This window comes from Puntigrus tetrazona, chromosome 9 (genome assembly GCF_018831695.1).
Source record: "Puntigrus tetrazona isolate hp1 chromosome 9, ASM1883169v1, whole genome shotgun sequence".
Lineage (NCBI taxonomy): Eukaryota > Metazoa > Chordata > Actinopteri > Cypriniformes > Cyprinidae > Puntigrus > Puntigrus tetrazona.
Genome location: NC_056707.1, coordinates 2,367,601 through 2,375,088, shown reverse-complemented (window position 1 = coordinate 2,375,088; position 7,488 = coordinate 2,367,601).

Genomic DNA, 7,488 nt, shown 5'->3' with positions numbered 1-7,488 from the left:
AGCCTGACTGCCAGCAGCTCCCTGTTGCCGATGTCGTAATTCCGTTCAGCAGGGTTCAGACGGTGCGAAAAGAAAGCACAGGGATGTACTTTCCCATCCTGGGAGGAGCGTTGGGACAAGATAGCGCCGACCCCGACATCTGATGCGTCAACCTCAACAATGAATTGTCTCTTAGGATCTGGAATAGAGAGAACAGGAGCAGAGATAAACCGGGACTTAAGATTATCAAAGGCCTCCTGAGCCGAGGATTCCATACGAAAGGTGACTTAGTAGAGGTGAGCGCAGTTAAGGGTGCAGCCACCTGGCCAAAATTCCTGACAAACCGCCTATAAAAGTTGGCGAATCCCAGGAATCGCTGCAGAGCCTTTCTAGAGTCGGGTACTGGCCATTCGGCGACTGCCTTAACCTTGACAGGGTCCGGTTTAACCTCCCCTTCCGAAACAATGAACCCAAGGAATGAGACCGACTTGGCGTGGAACTCGCACTTCTCCGCTTTGACAAAGAGCTGATTCTCTAGCAAACGTTGGAGAACAAGGCGAACGTGGTGGGTGTGTACCTGGAGAGAAGGGGAGATGAGAATATCATCAAGGTACACAAAGACAAAACGGTTAATCATGTCTCCCAACACACTGTTAACCATGTTCTGGAAGACAGCAGGAGCGTTCGTGAGACCGAACGGAAGGACCTAATATTCATAGTGTCCCGAGGGAGTGTTGAATGCTGTCTTCCACTCATCACTCCCGGATCCTGACTAGGTGGTAGGCATTGCGGAGGTCTAATTTGGTGAAGACCTTAGCTCCCTGCAAGAGCTCAAAAGCAGAAGACATCAAGGGTAAGGGGTACCTATTCTTAACAGTGATGTCATTGAGTCCCCTGTAATCAATACAGGGACGCAGAGAACCATCCTTCTTTTTAACAAAGAAGAAACCAGCACCAGCGGGAGATGAGGAGTGGCGAATGAGTCCATTACGGAGCGATTCCTGGATATAGGTGTCCATAGCCTCTGTTCAGGAGCAGACAGGAGAATAAACGTCCCTGGGCGGAGAAGTGCCTGGGAGAAGGTCGATAGCACAGTCGTAGGGTCGGTGGGGAGGAAGGGATAGAGCTCGGGACTTGCTGAACACCCGACCCAGATCGCGGTACTCCACCGGAACGCCGGAGACATCCACCTCCTGAAGCAGCACCCAAACAAGACACATAACAAGACTTGTCCCAGGACAGAATTAAATTATGGGACCAATCAATGTGAGGACCATGCTGCCTCAACCATGGGTGCCCCAAAACAAGACAAGCCTGTTGAGAGTCCAGGAGAAGCAGCACGATGTTCTCACAGTGATTTCCCGACACAACAAGACTTACACAGGGAGTGGAATGTGTGATGGTGGAAAGTCTTTGGCCAGATAGTCCCCAGACAGGAACAGGGGAGGTGAGAGGAATGGCTGGGATGCCCCAACTTTTAGCCGTCTGGACATCGAGGAAGTTGGCCTCGGCCCCGGAGTCAACCAGAGCCTCGCAGCTGTGAGAGGTTCCTAAACAGGTGATTACTGCTGGAAGGAGGGTACGAGAATAGGAGGAGGGCATAGGAGACGAACCCACTAGGTCGCCCTGGTATCTTTTTAAAGGGCACGTAGAGACCCGGTGTCCAGAGTTGCCACAGTACAAACACAGCCCACGAGCCAAACGATCTTGTTTCTCCTGAGCCGTGAGGTGGAGACGACCTAATTGCATTGGCTCAGGGTCACTGGAGGGCAGGGATGGTAGGTGCTCGATGCTCTGGGAGTCCCTTGCTGACCATGGGAAAAGACGCTTTCGGCGAAGATGGATCCGGGCCTCAATGCGCAATGCCAGGCTGATAAGATCCTCTAGATCTGCCGGGGTCTCCTGAGCCGCAATCTCATCCTGGATCTGAGGATCCAACCCCTCCCGAAACAAGGCCCGCGAGGCTCCTCATCCCACTTGTACTCGGCGGACAGGGTCTTAAACTCAATGAGGTAGTCAGTGACTGTTTGACTCTTCTGGCGGAGTCGAACAAGCTTAGCAGCCGCCTCATCTCCCCTGACGGAACGGTCAAACAACCTCTTCATCTCAGTGCTGAACTTAACAAAACTGGAGCATATCTGTGACTGAGCATCCCACACGGCCGTCCCCCACACTCGAGCCTTGCCGGTGAGAAGGGTGATGACGTAAGCCACCTTAGTTAGTTCAGAGACATAACGACCTGGCTGAAGTGCAAACACCAAAGAACATTGGGACAGAAAGGCTTGGCAACAGTTCGGGTCCCCATCATAAGGAGGTGGGTTGTTGGCATGTGGCTCAGGGTTGGAATGAATGTGGGATGAGACTCGTATCTCCTGCTGAAGATCTCGAACCAGTCCGCTTAAATTAGCCACTTGAGAGGTGAGGGAATCAATCATAACCCCCTGGTGGGCCAGAGCAGTACAGACATGGTTTTCTTCCGCTGGGTCCATGTTGGTCAGTCCGTACTGTCAGAACAGACGAGCAGACCCAATTGCAGAAGGAAAAAAAGAGTTTATTTGACAAACAAGGGTTTGAGTAATAGTCCAAAAAGGTGTATTCGCTGGCAGTCGACTCAGACACAATCCCAACTGCTGAAAGGTGGAGGATGGCTCATCAAACGGACACAATTGGATGAGACGAAGGGTGAACCAGACCCAACCGGTGGGGTGGGAAAAAGGTGGCCAGTCCAAGCAATGACTGGGGAGCCTCACACTGTGGCCACTTCCAACATCCACCCGCTAGAGGACCGAGACAGGTACTGGCAACCAGAGGTTGTCTTGTGAGAGGAGAGTCCTGCACCAGGTAAAAGGTGGGCTGGAGAGATGGAGCCAAAAAGGGGGGAAAAACAAGAAACTAACAAACAAAAAGCCAAAAAAACAAAAGCAGTACTAACTGAAGACAGGACTAAGACTAAGACTAAGACAAACAAGACAGATCAGACAAGCAAACTGGTGTTCAGCATCACAACGAACAACATCAAACGACGGACTGACAAAGGACAGAAAACACCAGGAGATTAAGTAGGGAGGGTAATTAACAGAAATGGTGTGCAGGAGTGTGAAACAATTAGGGTTAACAAGAGGGGAGGAGTTAACAGCAAAGCACATGGCGAGCTGTCAAAACAAAGGCCATGTGCTTCAGGACAACAAAACACAAGACAAACACAACAGGCTACTGCCAATCCCTGACAACCAGGATGTAGAGCTGAAACATGACAGTCACTGCCACATTCCATGCACTGAATTTCAACTTTGCAGTTTTTTGCCATATGATCTCCCTTATCAAACATTAATATATGTTTATTTTATTAAGTATACTTAAGTAAAACAAAATGTGGACTAAATTGGCCCACTTTAAAAAAGCAACCCCTCTGTAAAACCCTCATACCCTCTTACAATGGCCTTTCGATTATTAATTTTGTGTATTACGTAAAACGTATCTGTTAAAATTGTCATGTTAATTGTCATGTTGATTGGCCAATCAGAACTCAGTAGTATAACAATTGCGCACAACTCCAAGCAAATCTTCAGCATTTTTGCATGGTTCTGAAATTCTTTAAAAAGACAGAAGGTATGATTTTATCTTAAATCAATTTTAAATACATTTAGGAGAGCTGGCATTATCCAATTTTTCAAAAAAAAAATAAATAAATAATAATAATAAAAAAATTAATTCCCCTTTCATTTTATACACCTTTAAAGAGTCCAAAGCATGCAGGTATAATGCTCCATTGTTTGCTTGATGTCAGCTTCAACCTCTTTGTTACACTTGTCGAAGACACAGCTGTGGTGGGTCACCACCATCAGCAATAGAGATGAGACATACTACAGGAGTGAAGTGAGCCGCCTAGCTGGGTGGTGAGGAGACGACAATCTCTCTCTAAATGTGGAGAAGACGAAAGAGATTTTTGTTGACTTCAGGAGAATGCACACTCAGCATGTTCCTCCTTCCTCTGAATGGTGCAACTGTGTGAGTGAGCAGCACAAGGTCCCTGGGTGTGCACATCACAGAGGATCTCTCCTGGGCGAGGATCAGCTTAATCCATCAGGCTATCAGGAAGCTCAACTCACTCCCTATACTCTTGAAATTAAAAGTCTATTTTAAGTTTAAAGATATTATTATTATTATTATTATTATTATTATTATTATTATTATTATTTATTTGTTGACAAACATTAATTAATAAGTTTGTTTAATAAATAAACAACACTGTCTTTGTTTGTAAGACAACAACTTACAAGATTCAGATATACAGAAAATGGACATAAGTGGTTAAACATAGTCTAGACCGTAAAACTAGGCACACTAACCTTAAAAACTGTGGCAATCAACAAATGCTAACAATGTGAGCTCTTTACATCACAGTACAACATATAACTAATAATAAAGTTTAAATGAAATTAGCAAACAGCAAAACAATAATTCTATAACAGTAACAGCAAAATTTATTAATGCTTCAAAGCCTTAACATTTCAACAATATGAAATTCTTCATTCAGACAACAGTGTTTGACTAGCTGGGACAACATTTAAGTGTTTTCTTGGTCTGACAAGGAGTTTTAGGTATAAAATATTTTAGTATTTGAGACTCAAAAGTTTTCATAAACTGGAAAATGTGCATTTTCCACAGTGTGTTATTATAGTTTATGTTATATGTTTATGTTACATGCCAAAGTTGTCAAGATGGCGCCGCGAATGGCAGCCTCGGTGCTTCGCTCTCAAGTGCTTGTGTTGTTTTTGTTAGTTTTTCCTGTTTTTTGTTTATCAAACACCATCGTTTTTACAAGGGATGAACTGCTGAACATTCGCAGACCACTCCGCAAAATATTTCACCGGTCTTTGATTATTCCGACGTCTTGTTGAACATCATAGTTAGCGGAGCAGCGGTGCTGGTCAAAAACCTAAGGCCGCGCAGATGGGGGAAACGGGCCGGCGCGCTTGTGAAACTCAGACAACGTGGACTCCGAACGCCGTTGCCCAGCATTCACCTGGCGAACCTCCACTCTCTACCCAACAAAATGGGCGAACTTCTTATAGTATATATTTTTATTTTTTCTATATTTTTATATTTGCTGTGTTGCACATTTTATTTTTTGTATGTTGTACATAATTCTCTTTATATCTGTCTTGTCTTGTTATTGTGTTGCACTGTAGAGTTTTTGTCACTAAAACAAATTCCTCGTATGTGCAAACATACCTGGCAATAAAGTGATTCTGATTCTAAGACCTGGTGGACAAAACGTTAAAAAAATATGAATCAGGTTTTTTTTCTATATTTAGATTTTTTGTCCTGCACCTGAGCCTATTTGTGTCTACTGGATGTGCACAACTTTCTTATAATTTTGTATTGAAACTTTCACTAAGAAATAGAGAGATGTCTTTTACTAAGAGTAAGGGCAAGGTTGACCTTGTTGCTATGTCAGCATGCTTACTATGCAAACAGCGATTGGCTGATAGGAGATTTATTCATAGAAATATTGTAGACTATTGTAGAGATTATTTTGCCAAATTAAAATAAAATAGTTTTAAGTGTCACTAATTAAGAAGTATATGTTTGAAGTAATTGACAGCATCTTACATATATGCTTCTCGTAACTGGATGATATAACAGCTGATACTTCTTGCTCTGTTACTACTTGGGATAACCTCCAAAACCAAAAAATGCTTTGAAAATGTGTGCAAATAAATGAATTGTGTAAAATGTTTATGTTCCAAAGCTGGCAATTGATTGCTGGCAACAGCCATTTTAACCCTGTGGAAAAATATATATTATATAAATTTTAATGGAAACTGTAATGGTGCCTTTATATTTAATATGAAGGTTACCATTTTGGTGACTACTAGTCACTTGGTCATTGACTGTGCAATGTTGTTGTTTGATTCATTGTTTTTGGCTGTGTGAAACCTTTATTTTTGGCAATAAAGAGAGTATGACTCACATAAACATGTAAGTTTTAAAAATGGAGACAATCAACAAGTTATTTAATAAATAGATCTGTGAGTGTTACTGATTGCAGACCTAGGGGGAATTTGGGCCAGCAGCAAATGATACACAGGCATTAGGCACTGTGGATTGATGAAGAAACTGTGAAAAACACAAGAAGACAAAAGTAAGTCTTTTCACTGAAGCAGTCAGGTAAACTTGTTTAGGTAAACTTAGAAATGGCATTTTCTCAACCCATTACATAAGTACCACAAAGCAAGCTACTAAAAAGTCACAGCATAAGTAGCAAAAAGAAATAAATTATTAAAAGAATTCAGTTGCATAATTTTCTCATGTTGCAATGCATTCTGAGAGCCATGGATGATTAAAATAAAAACATCTAAACCTCTGTCAATAAAAACATTTTTAAAACATATAACAGACGTGAAGTCAAAGAGATTAGTGATGAGAGAAGCTGTTTGTTGCATCTCTGCTGAGATTTTTATCTGAGGCTGTTAATTTCAATTGATTTAATCTGAGTTATAGTAATTATAAGTCATTTGTAATATTATTTCTTAAATAAGAATTTTAAATCTTAAATCTTTTTAGATCAAAATTTAAATTAATGGACATCACCAAGACAAATATAGTTTGTGCAAGGTTTTACAAAATATTTTTATAGACATAAAAAATATTGTTTTGTTCAAGTTGTTTATTTTTCATTGGCTCAAATTATAAAATATAGATGTGAATTACTTTAATTTGGATCACTGCAAACTTTTTTTTTTCATTGTAAATATGTTTTAAATTGGATAAATGAACACGTTTTTAGTGTGTACTTCACATACTTAAAAAAGGTCTAAGTATATTTGAGCTGTACTTGTGCTAATAGAATGTATGTTTTTATTGTTATATGCTAGTACACATCTGTACTGAATTAAAACAAAAACTGACAAAAAAAATTCCCTATATTAAATTATATTATATTAATTATAATTATCCCTATATAAAATTGTTTAAAAATTTTACAAGCAATATTATTAATCAATTTAACACATTAGGATTAAATATAATTAGTCAAATGAAATACTTACAATGCATTAAAAATGAAAAAAAAATGTTGTCCTAATTCAAAATGCGCACTTTGAAGACTGCATTCCAAGCCCCTGGATTTATTTAAAGAACAAGGCGGATGAGAGTTTCTTGGGAAATTCATATTATAATATAAATGTATCTTCAAGCAAACTAATAGACACATTAGTCTATTATCAGTAGTTTTAGTCCAATAGCTATGACAATATCATCACATTAAGACAAGTAACTACATAAACTCTCATTTTTCTTATACAGTATTACCTAATAAATTCTGGAAAAGTTATGCACCTCAAGCACACAGGAAACATGGGCTCCAAAGTTCTGCACACTAAAGAACATATACTTCAGTTGAGGACACAGCTACAGGCATCAAGAGTCAGAGTATGAATATCAACAATGGTGACCAATAGCATATTCGGACCTAAAACATAAACAAATCAACATCACAAGCTA